A 22,582-nucleotide genomic window follows, 5' to 3' on the forward strand; every position below is an offset into this window, starting at 1 on the left:
GTAGCTTTTACATAAGGCATTAGAAATCTGAATCAGTTTGGTTGATAGGTTCACTCCCTTCATTGTTCCTGGGTGTAAATAGATGTTTGCATTTGAATGGATTTGGAAACTTGACTGAGTTCTTATGCCTACAGATAGCCATAGAAAGAGATGGTGGTTTATTACTTTTTCTGTGTTCACGAAAGAAAAAGAAAAAGAAAGAAAGAAAGAGAAAGAAAGCATAAAGCATACATGTACTGAAACATCATACAATATCATACGTGCATACACATGGATACATTATGACTACCAAAAAATTCTGAAACTCTTCCTTTATGATCTCATTTCCTTCATGCAGTGAAGAATGTCGAAAAAATGAGAAAAGAATTCAAGTCCACATATTCAGCCCGTGGCATTTCCTATTCCAACAGACACATGCTGTTGAACTTTCTCCGTTTTAGCTGGCTGTGAACACAATGTGTGATTTGTTATTCTCTTTAATTCTCCAAGAAGTAAAAGAGATGCCCTTGGCCAATTTAGTAGGGAACAATCCTCATCTGTTGGGGAGAGTAGTTGGGGTGACTCTTGTCTGCCGTGGGTCCACCCTTGCTGCCAAGATGGAACTTCCCCGGGGCCCTGCTGAAGGAAGGGTGGCCGACATCCTCTTGTGGCTGCAGACTGCAATTCTAATAGAGAACTGATTCTTTTCTTTCTGATAAGTGAAACTAATTTGTCCTTTGTTCAATGTGAACCAATGCTTCTTCTTTACTGTCTCACATCTAATTGTCCTGAAACCTTATCTCGAGTATTCGCCATATCTAATTTTCACATTTTCTTCCAGAAATCATGTTTCAGGCAGATTCTTTTGAACATGTTATTACTTTTTTCCTCCTCTCTCTTTCTAGGAATAGTTAGTATTTCATTTATTAGGGGCAGCAATGTTACATTTTTGCTTCCTGACAAGTGTGGTGAATATTCAAAGTGAGAAGCCATGAGGTTGGAGAATCTAGCTGTGTAGTACTCTCTGGTATCGGTGCTGGTGCTTGTGAAGTTCTGCTGAAGTTGCGATGAAGACTACACCCAGTATAAAACAGGATATTATAAAATGAGCTCCCAGAGAAGGAGTCTGAGCCTGGCGATTTCCCATGATTTTCTATGATTATAGCCAGTTCAGTGCTCTTCAAATAATACAGTGCATTCTGAACGGAATCATTATAATGATATAATGACATAAAAATAAATGTAGCGTAATACTTGCTTTCTTGTGTCTGTATTAGCATAGACGGAAACATGAGATTTGAGATATCTACTCTTTAATGAGGAAAGATGTCAAATAACATAGGAGACTCTGTTGCAAGATTTCAGGCGGGGACAGAACGACCATCTTGTAAGGGAAGAAAACAGAGCTAGGTCCTCTGGAAATGCTAGCTTAGAAATATGCCTGAGTTGGTGGCATGTTGGTAAGGCAACCAAAATTGCTCTGATCAAGGTGAAATGAGACTTTCTTACATCATAAAGAATTGAGTCCAAGTAGTAGGAACATCAGAAACTAAAGCAAGAAGTTTCTCCCTTCCAAAGACATCGTGCTTTTCCTGCAGTGTAATGATACATGACTTTCAAACATATGACTCTCTGCCACTTCTTTCTTAAATATTTGGAATTTCAAAATACTGCACCTCATCAGCAAAATAAATAAGTAAAATTCAGGGTGAACTGAGGGCCAGGCTTTAAGCTATGAAATGGAGATGCTGGTAATGAGCTCCAGCAAATAAGGTTTATCATTTCCAGTGGACAGTCACCAGTCCTGTAAATATTTCTTTTTCCTTAGTAATAATGCTAAGGTTTGTTGTATGATCAGAGATGTCACAAATATACTGAAGAGCAAGAATTCACAACTATCAAAGAACAAGTTTTCACTTAATTATTTTAAGTCCTGTTTCAACATTATGAATATTTTTCAGCTCATAAGTATTTCTTGGGTAAAAGATAGATTCCATTTCATAATGGGAGAGTTAAAAGAAGACAAAGAGAAAAGGTGCTTCCTTTGATTATTTTTGAATACTTTGAAAATTCTAAGAGCTTGGGTTAGTACTCTGAAGTTGACAATTACCCAAACTGATCTTAGCTAGATACCATTTGGATAAAAGTGAGGCTGGATTTGTGTGAATTTATTTTTAACCCATAATAAAGGAAAGTTTCACATTTCATGTAGGTCTGCATTTTTTCTCTCTCTGGAATGCTGGAATTCCAGGTGTATGCAACCACGCCTGGTCCATGCAGTAATTTAGAAATGTATATAGAACATCTGGCTCAGTGTCTGACTCATAGCAGACAATCAGTAATTATTCATTTCTTTCCCTTCTTTCTGTTATTGGCTAATTTTTAAAAGGCTCATCTTATACATAACAAAAGTAAAGAATACTGTTCCATTTAAAATATATTCAAAGGGGCTGGGGTTATACCACAGCAGCAAAAGTACCTTCTTCCTGGTAAGGGCAAGGTCATGAGTTTGATTCCCAGTACTGAGAGAGAGACAGAGAGAGAGAGAGAGAGAGAGAGAGAAGAGAGAGAGAGAGAGAGAGAGAGAGAGAGAGAGAGAGAGAGAGAGAGAGAAAAATATATTCTGGTGTAGATTTTTACACAATTAATTAACTTGTAACATGTATGTGCCACTATATTGCTTTTGTAGGTAGTGCTTTTGCTAAGAATACATGATCCTTGAATGAATGATGAAATAAGGTCATTAGGAGGCCTGGGTGTACTTTGGAATTTTAAAGGCTTGTGACTCAGAGTAGCAGGTGGTAGGGAACAGGAAGTAGCCAGATCAGCTGTACCAGAGCCCTGGTGGGCGTAATCCAGAGCTGAACTCTAAAGCAGAACCCCTACGAGATGATACACTGTCAGGAGATTATCCACGCAGGCAGACTAACTGCTTAAGTGGGAAAATTCTCTTTTACTGTGCAGCTTTTAAGTGTGCAAGCTACAGGTAGCCAGGAAAACATCCCTGTGCTGGAGGACACTTCTGCTGGCTTGACCTGCAATACCAAACTCACAGAAGCAACCACCGCCTTACTAAAGCTGAAGCAGCTCTGAGAATCGAAGACCATTTCCTCATAATAACTAGACTGAAGATGGGAGATGGCCGGAGGAGAGACGTACCAAAGATATAGTGAGAACCTGGTGAGGACAGCCCTGCCCTTGTGGAGCTCACACAATGGCCTTGCACAGTAGTTAAACTGGATTTCATTTGAGGGATCTCATCTGTATAAAACTGGTGTAGCAGTGAGCACTATGAATGACCATGACATGTGGTAATTTTTTTTGTCCTTTTGAGACAGGATTTCAGGCTTCTCTATGCAATTCAGTCTGGTTTTGAAATCACTTTGTAGCCCAGGCTGCCCTCAAAGTAACATACATCCTCCTGCCTCCGTCTCTCTCTCGAATGCTGGAATTCCAGGTGTATGCAACCACACCTGGTCCATGCAGTAATTTAGAAATGTATATAGAACATCTGGCTCAGTGTCTGACTCATAGCAGACAATCAGTAATTATTCATTTCTTTCCCTTCTTCTCTGCTGAGCTTGAAACTTAATAATTCAAGTAGAAACTTTTGAAAAACAATAGACAGATGGTCAACCACAGATTCTTCATATATATATATATATATATGTGTGTGACCGGAGCCGCGGGAGACAGGAGGCCAGACTCGAGCAGGATCAGCTCTCAAAGTTTATTGCGAGGCCAGACTCGAGCAGGATCAGCTCTCAAAGTTTATTGCGTACAGCGAACCGGACCTAACAAGGTCCGCCACCCTCAACGTTGGTTCCTCTTCTGCCCGTTAGGGGCAGGGACAGTCTCTTATAAGGGAAAACAGCATCCAATCATAGCAAAGCAAGCCCAGCAAGCTAATAGGCTAGCGTCATCGGTAGCTGGGCAGACGTGGCAATTTGGCGGGCTTGTTCGGGCCGGGAAGAACCCGGAAGCAGGAAATGGGCGCCATCTTAGGGGACCGGTCAGGCGGCTCCCCACATATGTGTGTATATATATATATATATATATATATATATATATATGGCACTCTAACACCTTTGTTATCATCTAGCTCTCTTTTTTATTCCACCACATATTTCCTTTTAGTTATGATTTCATTTCTCCTCCAATGTTGTCCTTCATATTCTTTTTAACCTAATTCTACCCACACACTGTGTGCAGGTGGGTAAGGGGGATAGGGGAAAGGTGCTCAGATTTGCTCTGCATCTTGCACCTGCCCTGGGCTGGACCTACAGCAGGAATTTCTGAAATGTCAAGACCCAGGAACAGTCAGGTCCCTTTGCTCTCCGTGTGAGAGTGCACAGTGGGTCCCTGGTCTAGCAGTGCTTTCAAATGCCTGGGCACAGGTGGGGTGACTTCTGTCCTTTCCTTTAAATCTGTGTTTCTGAGCTGCCTGAAACTCTAAGAGCTATGTTCAAAGCAAGTTTGGGGGTTACAAGGAGTTGCTTAGGGGCCCTGCAGCTGCCTATGACAGCGTGAGCTGGCTCTAAGACCTGCTGACTTGGCTCAAAACCTCCTTCCACCATGTACAGGCTGTGGCATATCTGCAAATAATAGGAACTCACATAGCCTAACCTTTAAAATAGAATGCAAATAATAAGCCGCCTCAGACAATAATGCTTAGCTCAGTAAATTGCACTGAGCTTCACTCGTCTATTGCTTGGTGTTTTCAACAGCTTTCCCATCGAGGCAAAAATACTTAATGCCCACAAATAAAAGGAAGAGAAGTTTAATTTAGCTCTAAAGTTCAGAGGATTCAGTCCATGGCCAGCTCTTTTCAAGACAGAAATATCATGGGAGAAGGATGGCACAGAGCAACGATGCTTAGGTTACAGCATCAGGGAGGCAGAACTGGGGAAGAGTGCCAGAGAGGAAGGAGCAAGGGACCAGGCATAGATCCCAAGGCCACAGCTCTGCGACACACCCAAACACAGCCACAAGGGTGTTGCACCAGTCCCCTAAAGCCAATTAGGTTAACACTTTCCACTATTGAAAAAATAAAGAATGAATGAATGAATAATTAATTAAATTGAGAATCTGACTCTATCCTTGTTCCTTTGTTTTGTTCTCAGTGCATCTTATCTGAGAGATCAGCTCTGACCATACTGTGTTATATCTACTTGTCTTTGTCTTTTTCAAAAGTTGCTTTATTCATGGGACTTATTTCCATTTAATGACTATTTCTTATCTCCCTGTTATGAACTGATTTTTTGGGTCCCTCTAAAACTCATATGTTGAAATCTCTCTTTTTAAAAAAATTTATTTAAAGACTAAACAAAACAGAAAATGGGCAGAAATAATATGTACTTTCAAAGAAAAAATAAACAGTAAGAAATCACTAGTTGATGATTACTTATTGTCCTCTTACAAATAGTTGTTCAAGATACAAAAGTGAAAAATACAAAGTGAGGATTCAAACAGCAAGACTGCAAACAGTTCTATTTAACTATCCAACAAAAACTTAGTAATATGGTTATCAATCATACACTTAAACATACATGCAATTATCCATATCTTCATTTATGTTGAGATTAAATAAACCAAAGCAGGCTAAAATCACTCTAAACAAAAAATAATAGTATTACTGGATTTCACATCATGATGGGGTTTCCTTTACAGGTAATCTGTTTCTTTTCTCTGGTGGCTTTTAATATTCTGTTCCTATGTTGGATTTCTAGGATCTTGATTATTATATGCCTGGAGATAGCTCTGTTTTGGTTGTAGGTGGCTGGAGTTCTGCATGCCTCATACATCTGAATATCATTTCCTTTTCCTATGCTTAGGAAGTTTTCCTTAATTATTTCTGTGACTAGCCTTGGTAGTTCCTTTGTTTGAACCCCTGCTTATTCATTCACGTTCTTTATTCTTAAGTTATAGATCCTCTTGTCATCTTCTAGCCTTTGTATTGTTAAAGCCTGTTTCCTTGTTATTTTTAAGAAATTTTTCCTTTCATGATCCCACATTGCAAACTTGTCTTCCAGTTTGGATAATCTATCCTTAGTTTCTTTCAAGCAGGTTTGCCAGCTTCCAATGGAGCTATTTATTTCCTGGTAATCTCTTTGAACCTGCTTCATGTATTTTATGTTTTCTTTATATTTTTCATCAAATGTTTCTCATCTTTTTTTGTGCTCCTCCATTCCTCCATCTGTGTCTTCTTGAGAGGTGTTAGCATTTCTTTTATTAATCTACTTACATCTTGCTTTACTTGGTTAAATATTTCACTTTTGAACTGGTCTATGAGGTCCCAAAGATATCTCTTTATTTCCACTGATGCCATGTCTGCTGTTCTCAGTCTCTTTTGTATTTACCTCTCCTCAGTCTCTTTTGTATTTACCTTTCCTGGATCAATGTTCCCAGGGTTGGGGGCTGGAGACTTTTTCTTGTTGCTTCCTCTTCTGATATTTTTTGTTTCTTCCATATAGGCATATAGAGGAGGTCTCAGTCCCTTTCTTTGTTGTTTACAGTTCTTCTGAAGTGCACTGGCTAGGTGATCTTGCCCACCCCAGTGTGTTATTGAGTTGCAAACAAGGGCGGTGTACGCTGGTTCCTCCCCTCTGGGTCAGTCAATCTGCTGAGGCCTTCACTCTATTAGTGTGTGCTACATATAGCAAATTGGTTTGGGACAGCTTATTGGGTCTCAGCCAGGGGTGTGACCCAAGCTAAGCATACCCCACCAATCTCTCTGGGAAGGGAACAAATGACTGAAGTCACTGCTCTTCCTTGTTCTTGCCAGTCCTGCCCAATTCCAAAATGTCATCCCGTTGGTGCCCCTTTCCCATGGAAGGGTTTCATTCCTGGTACTCACTGCAGGTTGATGCAAGTCCCTTGCCAGCTCCATTCTCCATTGGGCTTGCTGCCCTCTGACTTCAGTGTGACTGCACTTCAGTACAACTGTGGTTCCACTGAGTCAAAGCGTCCAGAATTCAGGTGTGCAAGAGCACAAAAATCTTACTGCCTCAATAGTAGCCCTGGGACTGCATGTTTGACTGATTCTTTTCACTTTAGTTTCTTTCTGGATTGAGAGAATCCATTCCCTCTGTCTGGGACTCCCTATGCTGTGTTATTTCAGTATCTGAGTTGTCTGTCTCAGGGAGCCTCTGAATTCTGCTCTTATCTATCTGCCATGTTTTCCATATGTTGAAATCTCAATCCACATAGTGAGGCTATTGGAGGTACAGCATTTGTAAAGCTATACCATCACCAGATTAGTACCCTTGTGATAATTAGCTAATCATATCAATTTGAGTAAGAAATGCCCAACTAAATTGGATCAGCACAGTTCTGAGTGTGTCTGAGGGGATTTACTGTAGACAAAGACTCACCCTAGGGTGGCTTGTAGCCTGCTTGGCATAAAGGGTAGAAGAAGAAAGAAGTCTCATTTCTGTTCCTTTGGAAGAGCTCCAGTCTTCTCCTTCTCTTTCACATTGGACATTGTCTCTTGGCCTCCAGCGGAGACCCTTCTGCTTCCTGATGTGGACTCACATAGGATGCTACACTGAGCTCCAGGCCTTCTGCTGGATCCTTTGGACCTCTAGCACATGCTCAGACCTTTTGCACTCTTCCACACTTGACTCTGTGAGTGTCCATTGTAAGCCAATATTGTGAATTCATATCTATATCTCTCTTGTATTCAATCTGTTGCTCTACTAAGCACCTACTGATACAATCTTTATGAACTAAAGCCCATGGAGCTCATGCAGCCCTTCTGCCATGTGAAGAGAGAGCAAAGATGACCCTCTAGGAACCAGGCCCTCTCCAGACACCAGCTCTTCCAGCAGCCTGATCTCGAACTTCCTCTAGTACTGTGAACAACAAGTTCCTATTGTCATTTTTAATATTTTGTTACAAAGCTCAAATGGGCAAATGTATTTTCCCTTCTCCTCCCTAGATGCTAAATTCCATAATGACCAGGATTTTTATATATTTAGTTCACTGATGTCTCCTCACTGTCTAATGCATAATCTGGTACAAAGTTGTTCTTGCCAGGGTCCATGTCAAATAGAGCATTTAGCCCTTTGATTAAACCGGAGAACATCTGTAAATCACCTCTCAGAGAACCCCTGCATTTCTCCTCATACATTGGGTATCATAGGGAGCTTTTCTTTGATGCCATTCAGCTGCAGCAGATGCTAACTTTGAATTCTAAGACACTGCTCCGTGAGAATCTCCCAGAGGACAAGATGCTAAATCCCTTTTAGGAGGAAAAAAAACAAAAAACAAAACAAAACAAAAAAAAACAAAAAACAACAACAAAAAAAAAACCATAAAAACAAAAAACCCTAACATCAAGCTCATTGTATCAAAAACAATGTAGAAAGTTTATATATGGAGTTGTGTCAGTGCTTGTTTCTGGGTGCCTAGTTGCCAGTCGCCAGTATCAGAACCCCCAGCGTTGCCTGTGGCGGTATCCAGGGTCAGGCTGGAATCTCTGTCAGAGGGCTCTTCACAGCCTCATTTCTCCATTGGTCACGTGAGGATGTTATGTTAGTAATGACAGCAGTATCTCACGTCATCCGCTGTCACAAGCATGTACTGAACATCAGGAATGTGGCCTAAGGGGCCAAACACCAAACCAAGGAAACCCACGCAGCCCTTGCACCAACCATGTATGATACATAGCTTGACTGAACATAAAGGTAGTGGCCAGATCAGACTAAAAATGCCCAGCATACACCTGAACATGCAGGCAGGTTTGAACTGTGACTAGAGTAAGAGATTTGGGTGGCTGGCTAAAGACTGCAATTTCTGTGTAAAGAAAATGCAAGACAATAGACCTCTAGCTACATTTGGCAGAACTGTCTTGTTGAGAAGAGACTGTGATGGAAGATTAGATATTCTATTTTTGTAAAATTTAGCTTGATTATGCTTCTATCTTTTGAATGTTGTAAGGGTAGATCCACATGTAAAAGTTTCCACTTGTGAGAAGAATGCATAGTAGTAGGGTTAAATGTATGAATTATACAAATTCCCAGAATCTATATCTACACACATAGTATAATATGTTATTGAGAAATACTAACTGCCACCTAACATGATTGATTTGAGTGATGAAAATATTATTTATTTCTATTTTTCTTTAGCGATCAGATGTATGGGGCTGAGGATACAGCTCAGCAGCAAACACAAGGTTCTTGGTACCAAAAATCAAACAAATAAAACACAAAACAAAACAACCCCCCCAAAACCGTATATATAAATAACTGCATTGTTTGAATGAAATATAAGAAAGGAAGGATATTGTCAATGCCTACTTCGATTTAGTTTAGTTGCTTATAGCTTACCAGGAGTTACCTGATTTGCTGAGGATCTCAGCCAAATACCACTAGAACACATAGGTCTGAGTAAGACTTGTAGTTAAAAGTACATTGCTGTGCATTCAGCTACACAGTGATGAACTATGATAAAATGTGATTCTTTAAAGCAGCAAGATGCTTTTCTAAGAATATTTTTCACTAATCTGAGTTATGTGAGTAATTTCTCAAGAAACTTACTCCTCTTAGAAGTGAAAGATTGAATTGCTTTACACTGATACTAAATATATTAAGCTAGCGTAATTTTTTATAGTTTCTCCACTCACCTATCTCAGTGTCGTTGTGCATGTCATGTGTTTCCAGGGCACAATTCAGGCCGGGCACTGAAAATCTTTTTTATCTCAAATATATGACATATAAACCATTATTTCATCTTTTCATCATCAATTCAAACTCAGCTGTAGATGATAGCAACAGATAAATGCTTTCATCTATCACAGTCTTATGAAAGTCTGATTCTCCTGTCAGGTACTTAGAGATTTGAAAATGAATCCTGATCCTTTTGTCTGACTGAAGTGGACACCTGCATGGAGCTTGGTAGCTGAACAGAAGAATACTGACAACTTTCAATGGGTTCATTCTGCATTCTGAATCATGTAATCCTAAGTGATTAAAAAATTATAATCCCCAAATAAGGACAGATTTATATCTCTCTGGAAGAGCGTAAAGGAAATCTCATGTTTGGAAAGTGGGAGACACGTCTAAAATTTCTATTTGAATAGAATGTGTAGGATTTTAATTGAGGTGTATGTTACCAGACAAAGTTTCTCCAAGATGCTGTTATGTGTATTTTATATAAGATTGAGAAAACATCAATCATCAATCAATATCAAAGAAGCAAATCATCAAGGAAGGAAGAGTGACATATAGAAATTATAGGATGATAGAATCTTGAAGTCCATGATTTGGTGGTGCCAGCAGGCTTAAAAAATACTGAAGTCAATCAAACCAAAAGCATGCCTACATGGCAGGTGTAGTATGCCATCATGCTAGTTCACATACTGATGGCTGGGTGGGGGGCGGTTCTGGTAGAATCAGGTTCCCTCAGTGGTAGGAAAGGAATGACTTCTGGTTGCAGTGTCTGATGAGAAGACTAAACCATCTGTATGATTATTTGGAAACTGAATGCCAAAAACAAAAGTCATTTTTTAATTTCCTTCTAAATGTAGCACATGGGTCTTGTCTCCATAGCATTTCCTGTAATGACTGTGTCCAAAACATTAAAATATGTCCTACCCTAGGGCTTGAAAGTTGGCTAGAAGAGCAGCTCTTGCTACCAAGAGCTCCCTTGTTACCAAGCACCTTGTGTGGAATGATCTAATGAAAAATATTAACTTGGGCCATTACATTGTCTCATGAGAGAGAATAACCAGAGTATCTTCCTTTCACTGGCATTCACTTACTTCTAAATGACTTTGATTCTGAGACATAATTCAATTTATAAGTTGTTAAGGCTTTCCTGTATACCTCTTCCTTTTCAAGCATGGAAAGATTCACTATTAAGGAGTTTGTAAAACTATGTATAGTGTGGTGAAAATATATTGAATATTAAAATTTAGAAAATTACAGTAAAAGACACTTTACCATTAAGTCCCCTCACAGCACTCCCCTCACTTTGAACACACTGAATTGCATGGTTCTGGACTCTTCCTGAAGCAGTGCCAGATGCGCCCTTTTGTGAATATCTTTAATTGCATGTTGTGGTTGCCTCAGTGTCCTGAATCAATTAACGACATTTAATTTTGTGGTCGTTTGACTTTGGGAAAATATCAGAAGTATTACACTGCCAGATCCAGTGAATCAGATGGGTGAAGACACACTGTAAAGTTTTTATGAGCCTGCCTCTCTGTTGGATGACACTTTACAGCAATGTTTACAGCAATTTTGATCATGCCTTGTAAAGATACTCTTGAAAGAAGACACCCAGAGCTGCTTAAAAAGTGGCAAAGATGAATGGATAGATGCATTCCAAGTTAGGGGGAGGAGCTTGAGGGGGATTCATAGCAGTGTCTTTAACTGAAACATATTTTCTTAAAAAGTTAAACATTCACCAAAGCTTTCAATCACACCTTGTAAGACGTGAGAGCACAAGCTTTATAGTGTACTGTTTAGATGTGATTATGAAAAGGTGTCTTGGTCAACTGGCTGGCCAAGAACATCAAGCCTGGCTCTCTCAGTGTTGTTGTAGGGCTTACAACCTGGGACTGGGAGTGAAGCAGGTCCCTGAAAATTCAAAAGCATTGAATGGTAGAATATAAGGAAGGATCTATATCAGTGACAATGAATTCTTAGTGCCTATGTTATTTGTTTTTCTTTTAGGACAAAAGATGTTAATGTTATTGAAGTGGGTTCATAGTCAATATATGAATCCAAGCAACCAAATTGATAAATTTTGGGATTTTATTAGGGCTCAGTGACCACTCCCATAAACCCCTGTTTCAGAGTCAAACCAAGTGGTCCTGAACTGGAGGGTTACAGAGCTTTTGAAACAGAAAACCACAAAGCAAGATATCCTGTTGGAAACAATTTAGCTAGACTCTTACATTAATTTTGATTGACGCCTGTATCCTGCTTCTTTCTTCAGCAGGGTAATTGTGTTTTTTGTGGGTGCTGCCTATTCAGGGACTTGTACCCTGAATAATTTTTCACTCCTCTGGGTGAAATACAAGGCATGAGTCAAATACAGGGCCCAAGATGGCATCAGTTATACTAACCTAAAACAGTTATTAGTTGTTCCTTTCTAAACTAAAATCTCAGCATTCGTATTTAATTGCAGTATTGGTGCTCTGTGGTAAGTAAGTGAATTATGGGTTGAGATTGGGTACCTGTCTCTAAAAGGTTCCCCATCACTGACCCACCTTGCCAGAGAGCTGATCAACAGACTCTGTGCATCAGTGGGTCAGCTGTAAATTAATAACATTTAGGATTTAGCACCTTACAAATTAGAAAGCAGATATAGTGTTGTGTCCTTGATTTCCTCTAAGGCTTTCGTTTTTAAAAATTGTGAGACTTAAATCAGTATGGGAAAAAAGTGAAGAAACTCAGTCATTTAGCACAAATCCCATTAAGTAACTTTTTGAAGATCTACCTAATGAATGTAGAATTTTAACACATTCTCTGTCAGGAAAATTGCTCAAAGTACAAGCACCAGTGTGGACAATATCAGTGGCACAAAAACTGCTTCGAAGCATAATGTTTATGCTCTGAGCTTATTTTCAATTAAAGTGAGAAGTTCTTGGGTTCCAGGTTGTTTGTTTTACCACTAGATAGTCACTACATTTTGAGTGGAATATTTGAGTACAGATTTTGTTTTTAAGTGCTATTAAATAATTTTGGCTTATTTTACAAGATAACAACTATTAAAAATAAAGCAAAAAAATTTTTGGTTTCTCACCATTTTGTGACCTTATGGTTCTCTTTTCACTATCAGGGAAAATGAGATTCTCTGCTCATCAAATTGAAGTTATATGTCAGCAAAGGACTATTCTATGGTCCATAAAGAAAGATGTCAAAATTCACACTGTTGCCAAATTAAGCATTTTCTCCAAATATATTCCCTAAGCTCTACAGAGTGTGGAAAGTGTTATTCAGACAGTAGAATTACACATGATATTAACCTCTTAACATATTTGTAATAGATAAATAGTCATAATGGAAAAAATAATTATAAAAATATTATTTTGGCCTCTAATTAAGTCCTGTTCCTAATACTGACATTTCTACAAGGTTCAAATGTATATTGCTAAGGATAGCATGATAATGATACCTTTATAAAGTATGTAAATTGAAAAGTAAAGACACTTTCATTTTTGCACTATGGATATATTGAAATTTAGAAAGTAAACCATGTTGTAAATGTCATAGGCTAGCTAATAATTTTAGAGAACCAAAGCTTACAATTTAAAAGAATCAAAAATTGAAGAATAAGATAAAGTATTTTGGGGTACTATGAATCAATTTCTATTGCTTAACATTATCAAGCTCTGTTTATATGTTATCTATTATCTTGTATTTTATTTTTTTTTTAATAGCCAGGAGTCCCGTGGGCATGTGTTTTAAGATTCAGTATGACATTTGGCTTAATAGCATGGAAAATACACTTTAGTGTACCTGTACTGTTGCTATAGTATCTAGACTTTAAAAAAACAGTAATTTGTTGGAGTTAATTATCCTTTACATTGATAATCACAGTAGTGAAGAAAGCTATTAGGTTTATATTAGGAAAACAGTAGACATTCAAAAGCTTGTGGTATAGGACTAGGAGGACCCTAAGGCTAAGAGAAATGCAGAAAGAAGAGAGAGGTTTGAACTACAGATTAATTAACCCCCAACTGACTCTATTTATACAAAGGAAATCTTTCAGAAATTATCAGGAACACGTTGGTTATTTTCTAACATATGAAGATGCTAAAATCTGAAACTCTCATGTTATAATTTCTGCTTCATTGGAAGCTCATGCAAGTAATGTCTGTTATGGTAGAGAAGACAATGGGCAGACTGTAGTGATTTTAAATCAGCATAGATTCTGGTTTTGTGAGCTATTTCTTGTTTCTTTTTTCAATCAAGAATCAATCTCAGGACCTTGAGTTTGCCAGGCAGGTGCTGTGCCACTAAGCTATATCCCCAGCCTCTGGCATTCAGTATTTTACTCTACAACAGACTTCATGAATTCCTTGTTTACCTCTACAACTTCAGTCCTTTAAATGTTGTGCTGTTTGAGTTGCCATTTGTATAGTTCTTAAAATAAATGAATATGTGAAATCACATAATTAAATTAGAATCTGTAATTATATCACATGTTAATGTGATATAAAATTTTCAATCAGTTTTGGTAGAACAAAATGTCCTAAGCATCTAAATCATATTCAAGAATCTCAAGAGACAACATCTCTAATTTTTCTTTTAAAAAATAGCTGAATAATTACATTCTGTAGGAAATGCGGTAATGCTAACTTGGTGTATAATCTCTGAGACCTCCATGTTCTTATTTGTTTCCTCTGGAATAGGATGCCTACTGGTGAGCCCTTGCCATTTGTGGGCAGAATGGTCAGCAGAATGTGAGGTGTTATTGTAGATGCCTGGGTGTATGGTTGACCTCCTAGGCATGCAGCAGAGACAGGCTCCATAGGAGAGCAATGAAAGCACCCAAGTGTGCAAACACCTTTCACGGCCTGGGAGAGTCACATTAAGGTCTCAGCATGGTTACGTAGCTGATAAAAATTGGTATCTCTTTATAATCTGCTCACTGCTGTCACCTCTTTTACTCACTTTGTTCAGTATTGGGGTGACTATTTGGTACCTGGCTAAGGTGTAAACACTTTGAAAATAATTCTCATCGCATTTGATGTGTCTACTAGGTGCTTTTCAATTGTGTCTTTCTACAACTTAGTAAGCATCAACTCTCTGGCAGGGCAGTGGCTTCCTGAGATGCTCCAAAAGTCCATGGTGCCACCTGATTTGTCATTTTGATAGCAGGTGATTTGAAAAGATGTTCATGAATATTTTGATAAATGAGAAACAGCTCAAGTTAGAAATAGAAATGATAGATACTTTCTTTTGGTCTTGTAGTGGTTGGTTGATTGTGTCAACTTGAGACATCTAGAAGCTTAACTAAACTGGTTTAGCAATTCTGCACCCTAGGGTGTAGAAGACTCACCCCAGGGCTGCTCATCACCTGGATGGTATAAAAGGGAGGGAGGAAAGATGAATGAGTTCCATTCTTGGGAGGAGCTCTGGTCTCTGCCTTCAGCTTGGACAGGCTTCCAGTGTAGACTATTTAGCTCTGGCATAAACTCTTCCGCTCTCCAGTCATAGAGCCTTCAGCCTTCTGTCACAGGCCCATCGGCCTGCTGGCGTGGACCTGCATGACACACTGGGGTGAACTCCAGACCTTGGATTGACTCCTTTAGTCTCCAGTGTGCAGACACCCTTTGTAGGCTTCCCCAACCGACTCTGGCAATCTTGTAATTTCTTATACATTCGTATATTTCATATTATATCTGTTTTCTTTAGTAAAACCCTGACTAATACAGGTCTTTGAAGTTTATTAAAAAACTGAGAAACATTTCAAAATAAAAAAAAATATATCTTAAACAAGTGACCAAATTAATGAAATCAATAGAAATTATACTAGCAGTGAGGTATAACACTATTCAGGACATAGGAAATGTAATGATTATGAGGAAATGTGATACCTTTTTTAATAAAAGTGGCAAATATATTCTTTTCTTTTCTTTTTTTGTAGTACTAGGGATCAAATGCATCACCTTGCACTTGCCAGGCAGGCACTTACGCCTCTGAACTAAAGCCCTAGCCCAGCAAATATATTCCTGAATTGAACCATATGAATGGAAGACATCAATACTGAAAGAATACTAAAATTACTTGATGATGTAATGCTAAGTACTTATAATATAGAAGAGATAATAAATTTGTATTATACCTTTGCATTAAAGTTTTGAATGACAAACCTATTAGTTCATATCATCAATGTGCACACTTCAGTGTTTTTGAAAAACACTAAATTATAGAAAATAATCTGTACAATATGCAAATGCAAAAGGATTTTTAAAAACTTTTAACAACTCCCCTAATATATATATACACCTTGCTAACAACAATTTGAGAAGCTGAAAGTAACTCTTAAAAAGTTTTGCTAGTATAAACACCAAAATTCTATCAACCAATATTGATACCAATATTGAATATTGAACCAATATTCATGTTTTGAATGTCCCATAAACTTAGAATATCCTCACATTTGGAGATGATTGGGGAAAAACCAAAATGAGACTACATGGCATCTGAAAAAAAGATGTCAAATTCAAAATTCAAAGTCTGTAAACATATTTTATCAGTGCACTGCCATGCCCCTTGATTAACAGACTACTGTTACTTTTGCACAGTGACAGCAAAGTAAACAGCTATGACAGAGACCAAGAGGCCTGCAAAGGCTCAGATATTCATTACTGGGCTTTTTATAGGAAAATTTGCTAACCTGATTGTAAGGACTGATAGAATTCTCTTTGTGGCAGATAATATCACAAATTTCTTGTTATATAAAGAGGTGATCCAAAAGTTGGGAGCTAAAATATGTGAGAAAAAAGTCCTGGGGTGTTGAAACAGCTATTTTTATGAGCACATCTTATTATCTCTTTGGATATATTTGTCAGCCTTTCAAACCTTGTAGCTCATTTTGATTACTTTTCTCTTTCTAAATAGTCACTTCTATTTCTAATTTTGTATTTGTAATTTTGTTTTTTCTTAATTGCCCTCTCAAATTACTTAAGCTCTAAGCCCATCAAAACCAGATAAACCAGTATATAGTGAACTGCATTTTCTGTCTCAGCTGTGAGCTTGAATCTTGTGTTCATGTTACGTGTCTCTCCTATTTATAGACATCACACATTAGATTGAAATTAGTTTTTAGAAAGCAAATAAGTATCTAGGGTGAAATAAAGCAAAAATTTCTGCTAATTTTTTTTTACCTTTTTAGAACTTGACCCCCTGCTAAAACTTTCTCAAATATTGTTCCCAAACAGTAGAAACTGCTGGTTTGAGTCTTGCAATGGTACATTATTGCTCAGAGGGAAATTTTATGACTAGGTTTAAAATGGAAATGCCAACAGGTTTAATTATGGCAGTGCTGTTGAGGGCACAGCACATTAACATTATTACATGAAAAAATATCAATCTGATCTTTGAATGCATTGAGCACCTTTAATATTTTCATTTGCATTTATAAAAACTCACATTTAAATTTTTCATGAAAGCCAAAGAAGATTTTACAGAGAAATGCCCTCTCAAGTTCTTTCATTTTGAAATTCTTTATTTTAGCAAGAGTGATAAGAGTATGTGAAAATTATGATTTTTAGTACAAATCAAATGAAACTATCATTTTCTACTCTGGCCCTCCAGAGTCTCATATTTGACTCATTTTTCTTGGGGACAAATAGTGTGATAGTGGGCTGACCATTGGACTGTTCAGTACTTAGGAGAAATGCAGCTATACATACTTAAGCAACTCTAGACTAGTGTTGTAATAAGGTGGTTAGAGCCACTGGCTATAATATGTTGGGCAAACATTCCTTTTTCTTTTTCCTTCTTCTGGAAGTTTGTATATGTAGCAGAAATAAATAGTTACATAAGGACACTCTTCTTAAACCTTCTAAAATTTTACTTCTATACTATGATAGGAGGTATTCTCATCTGAGCTTTAGTTTCTTGCAAGACACCAGATGGTTCAGAATGCCTCATACTGGTCCATTTCTCTTGGTAAAGAAGACTTTTTGACCAAAGTTTAGCAAGTCACTAGCAGTTTAAGGTTGTATCTTTAGGAGAACTCACATCAACCACCCTTAAAATGCTCTCTGGATAAACTAAGCAAGAGCAGTGCTTACTCTGTTTTCTGATATGTAATTTTACTTTCTCTTTCCCCTTCCTCTTCCCCTCCCCTATCCCCTCCTCCCCTCCCTCTCCCTTCCTTACCTTTTCCTTCCCTCTCCTTCCCTCTGCTTCTCTTCCCTTCCCTCATAGTAAGGACTGAAAGCAGGGCCTTCACACAGAGCCACATCCCCAGCCCATCTTTTATAAAGTTTCATTTGAGATAAGGTCTTGCTAAAACACTAAGTTGCCTGAGCATGGCTTCAATTTGTGATCTTCCTGCCTCAGCCAACCAGAGTGCTAGGATTACAGATATGAGCCATTGTGCTCATTTTGAAATATACAAATTATCTTCTCAAAAATCTTGGAGACATCTTTGAAATGTAAAGCCTGGGGGATATTATTTCTGCTCCTCAACTTTTAGTCTCTAGAACTGTAAGGGTGGGCACTGCTCCAACTTGTGAGCAGCACATTGATCTTGAAGATAGGATAAGCACCAATCAGCCGATGAGAAGGGCCTAGCCAGGCCTCCCTTCTCTCTCCTTTTAGCCCTTTTCCATCATAATGTGAGCCTACATTTGGAAAATTTGGGGTTTTTGTTTGTTTGTTTATTTTGATGAAGTCGAACAGGTTACACTAATTCCTCCCCAACTGCAGTGTTTGTTACTAAAGGAAATCTGTCACTGCTATTTTTCTAATAAATGCCCAGCTGTATCTTTGACACTACATTAATTTAAAATTTACCAATAATGATCTTGTGTAGCTTTTCACATGTTAAGAGTCTTAGCTACAAGGGACTTAAAACCCATTCTTTCGACTCTCTTTCACAAAAAAAGGCATGGAAAATTAAAGAAAGTCCTGGACCAGCAACTGTGGAGCCCAGAAGAGGAGACAGTTTCTGTCCCTTCCCTGGGATCCTTCCTGCTGCCGGGCCCAGGAGCTTGGTACAGACTTTCATTCTCTACCAAATCACTTTTTATAGAGGGAAAGATGGGTGTTGCTGAAGTCTAAAGCTGATTCTGTGCTAAAATAACTTCATTTTTCAAATCCAAGTGCAAACTTTTATGGAGATTGTAGGAAATAAGCCATGTCCTTGTGCTAAGTGATAAAAACATAAGATTTCTTGAACTAGGTACTGATTTTCAACAATTCAATCGGTTATGAGGTTCATCAAATTAGAGATTCTTTTTTATTTGTTTGTTTTTTGCATTGTGATCAGAACTGAAGTGAACAATTAGCCCAAAGCTATAGTAAATGATAACATGTATTCAAGTTGATGTAAGGCAGTTTTTTCCAGGGCTCCTTATCTCTGCTTCTTATGTGAATTCTTATCCCTTAAGAACAAGACTTAGTTTTGATGTATTGGCAGCATCGGGACAGATCTAAAATCCTTTGATTCTCTCATTTTCAGTATAAATATAAGTAAGCAAACTAAGTTACTGTAAATGACCTTTGGGGTAGAAGTAACAGAAATAAGAGATTAAGCTTTAAAAATAGAAGTGTCTGCAGCTTTTTCCTCACCCTAAATGTGTGAGAATAACAAATAATCATCTATAAGGCATATGTGCCATTCCCTGCCTCTGGCTGCATTTGAAGCAACTCCCTGGTTACACGGTGCCTATCAGCAGACACTGGAGTGATCAGGAAGAAAATGCTGTAATCTCAGTGAAAGGTGGGTACCAGCTCCGTTAATGGTGTAGAATTGAGATCAATGATGACACAGTTCAATTACAGCATTCGGTGCTGATGTCAGAGAGGGGATAAAATGGATCATAAAGGCTTTTTAGCAGATAAATTTGGAGCAGTTAGAGGTCTGAAATTGTCTCTCTATATGTTCTTAAATTGCTCTTAAATTATCTGAATGTCAAGAACCAACTTCTATTGCATGATAGAAGCTGTTTTAAAAATTCTATTTCTTCTCAATGTGGACTTAATTAAATGAAGGAGGTTCTAAACCCCAAGTCTCAAGTAGGAACTGATTAGATTATGGATTAGTGCAAACTACCAGCATTTTAAAAGGTCAATCAGTCAAGAAACAGTGGAACAAAATAACAAACAAATGAAAAAAAAAAAAAAAAAAAAAACAGGAACAAACCCCCAAGAAACAAAAATTACATCTTCTAGATACTAGCATTTATTTTGCTTGATGTAAATATAAGTTACAGAAATTTAATGGATCTATGTCCATGGAATTCTTTATAAATTTGATGGACTAGACCTGTTTCTTAGACCATAGTTTTGCACAGTTCTTAGCTCGGTAGACCCGAAGCCAAACTATTTGCCACCATTGTTCTGCTATTCTCACTCTAAAGATTCTTGAGCTGGGTATTTATGGCTTCATCTCAATCCACCAATGATCTTGAGTGAGGAAATTTAGATTGTGTGGCTTTGAGTTGTGCACATGAACAAAAAGTGCACAAATTAGCAAACTTTTCACTTAGCAGGGAAGAACAAAAGGAAAACATATTATCTCTGATTCTTTCTCTTTTATTCATAGGTCATTTAGTTATCTCTGTTTCTTACCTTCTTATCCTTGTTGTAAATTTGCTTTATGTTCATTTTTATTCTTTCAACTTGTGGTAGGTTTAAAAATATCAATATGGAGAGATCATAAAGGGAGGATGAACGCAGGTTTTTCCTATTCATCAGTGTTGTAGGCTACTTTAGAGTCTTTATATTTTCTTTAGTTAGCATAGAAATTTTATTTTGCTCTAAAAGTTTTTAAATTGTATATATATGTGTGTGTGTGTGTGTGTGTGTGTGTGTGTGTGTGTGTGTGTGTCATTGCATTTCAATGATGGAAGTTATACATATTTTTTTTTTTTGGTACCAGGGATTGAACTCACAACCTTGTGCTTGCCACGCAGACACTGTGCTGCTGAGCTATTTTCCCAGCCCAAAATGATATATCTTTTATATCTGTTTATATGTTTTACTTGTTTCAAACATGTTGATACTCTTACATAAGATACATGGCAATATATATAGTAGTATTACACTAATAGTTTATTTCTAATAGTGATAGATATTATTCCTTTTTATTTAAAGACAACTGAGGCTTAGAAAATTCAAGTGATTTGATTAGTTTTGTACAATTCATTTTCCACACTTGGATGACCAGTTGGAAGAGATAAAATAGGGACATCACACATAAATTTCCAACACAAAAATATACTAATGATATGATAAAAAATTCCTAGTGCATTGATGTTTACAAAACATTTTCAAGGGCAATAGCTTATTTAATTCTAAGGCATTCTTTCTTCCTATGAACTATTGTTGAAGGGTTTTAGAAAGGTCATGTGTTACCTCGCTTGCTATATGCAGAGCAAACCCATGCTTCTAGCCTATTTTAAAACACTTTGTATTTTCACTACTTAAGAAACTCCCGAGGTTAAGATTATAGACAGCCAAAAGATCTTAGTTCTTCCTAAAAACACAGCTCACTATTGCTATGCAATGTAATAAACAGGGTGAATTTCCATGGCAAGGCACATTACAGCTCCACATGGTGAAACTAAATGGACTAAATATTGTCTTTCTTTCTTAAAATATTTCCCCACAGTGTAGATCTTACTTTTTCATTAAAAAATGATAAAAATGTCTTCTGGACCATCGTCATATTAAGATTGCTATGTCAAGGCTATAAATGTCAGGCAACTGCAAAATTAAAGTCTCATCACTTGTCATGTGGGGCTTAATCTTTTCTTGGATGTTAAAAGTCACGTCCTAACAGAGGTAAAGCTAGTCCTTTCTGATAATTTTACCTCCCATACTTGTATTTATACATAAATATTTCCCTTGTTAGATTAGTAATGCTCTAAATATTTTATTTTTGTTTCTTTGATAAGAACTAAGGAGCAGAGCTTTTTGATTTATGTTGATGAGGTTATAACCTTATGATATAGGAAATGTGGTGTCAGTTTAATTCACTTAGAAACAGTTCCCGATTGTATGCCAGGGCCTACATTTCTAAAAATGGAGGAGAAATGTTTCCTGTTTGCAAAGATCTCCCAGCACAGTAGAGAGTCAGACGTATTAAGAAGATGAATGTTGGATGAGCAGAGAGGGAAGCTAAGGGGGACCCTGGTGCCTGATTTGATGGCACATGGCTCATAAACTCTTCCTGATAATGTGCTCTCTAGGTGCGTAGCTGGAGCTGTGGGTATTTCCTGTTAGACTGTGAACACTTCTAAAGTGACATGGAGGTTTGCAGGGACCACAGAAGAATGGTTCAGTAACATTTTGTTTGCTGAGCTCCCCAAGGTCAGAATAATCATCTTTACCTGGGAAACTGTCCCTCTTCAATCATGCATGCACCTTCTTATAAAGAGAAAGTGAAAGGAATGGCAGATTAATTAACTCAACTAGGTAGTGTTGTCCTACAGGGTGTTGCAGATCTTTGTGTTACCGGGCATTATCTGGACTGATGCACAAGAGTCCATGAGCAGAAATGACACTGAATCTCTCCAGAGTTTTAAATTCTTGCATCTGCGTCCATGTTTTTGGAGAGGTTATTGTTTGAGCCAATGTGCAAGAGGAAAAAGTGGCTGGATGAGGAAGCTGATTTAGATGCGCTAATGTGCGGGTCTGTCTGTCTGTCTAGCAATAATTCCACTGAAATCACCTTCCTATTGATAGGTTGTGACCTCTGTAGCAACCACAGTATAGATGTAAAACCCTTGTAGGATCTTAGAGCAATGTTCCAAAGAGTAAGAGATGAAGTAAACAAGGCAATGGATAGGAAAGATGGACAGAGGCCTCCCGGTGACCTTCCAAGATTGATGGAAGAAGTGAATGAAGCAATAAGCAGATAGAAAAGTACTGCTATTCCCTAGCCTCTTTCTTCTACCTTTCAT

This window comes from Cavia porcellus, unplaced genomic scaffold, assembly GCF_034190915.1.
Source record: "Cavia porcellus strain 051 isolate PalLab524CR breed Dunkin Hartley unplaced genomic scaffold, mCavPor4.1 scaffold_20, whole genome shotgun sequence".
Classification (NCBI taxonomy): Eukaryota; Metazoa; Chordata; class Mammalia; order Rodentia; family Caviidae; genus Cavia; species Cavia porcellus.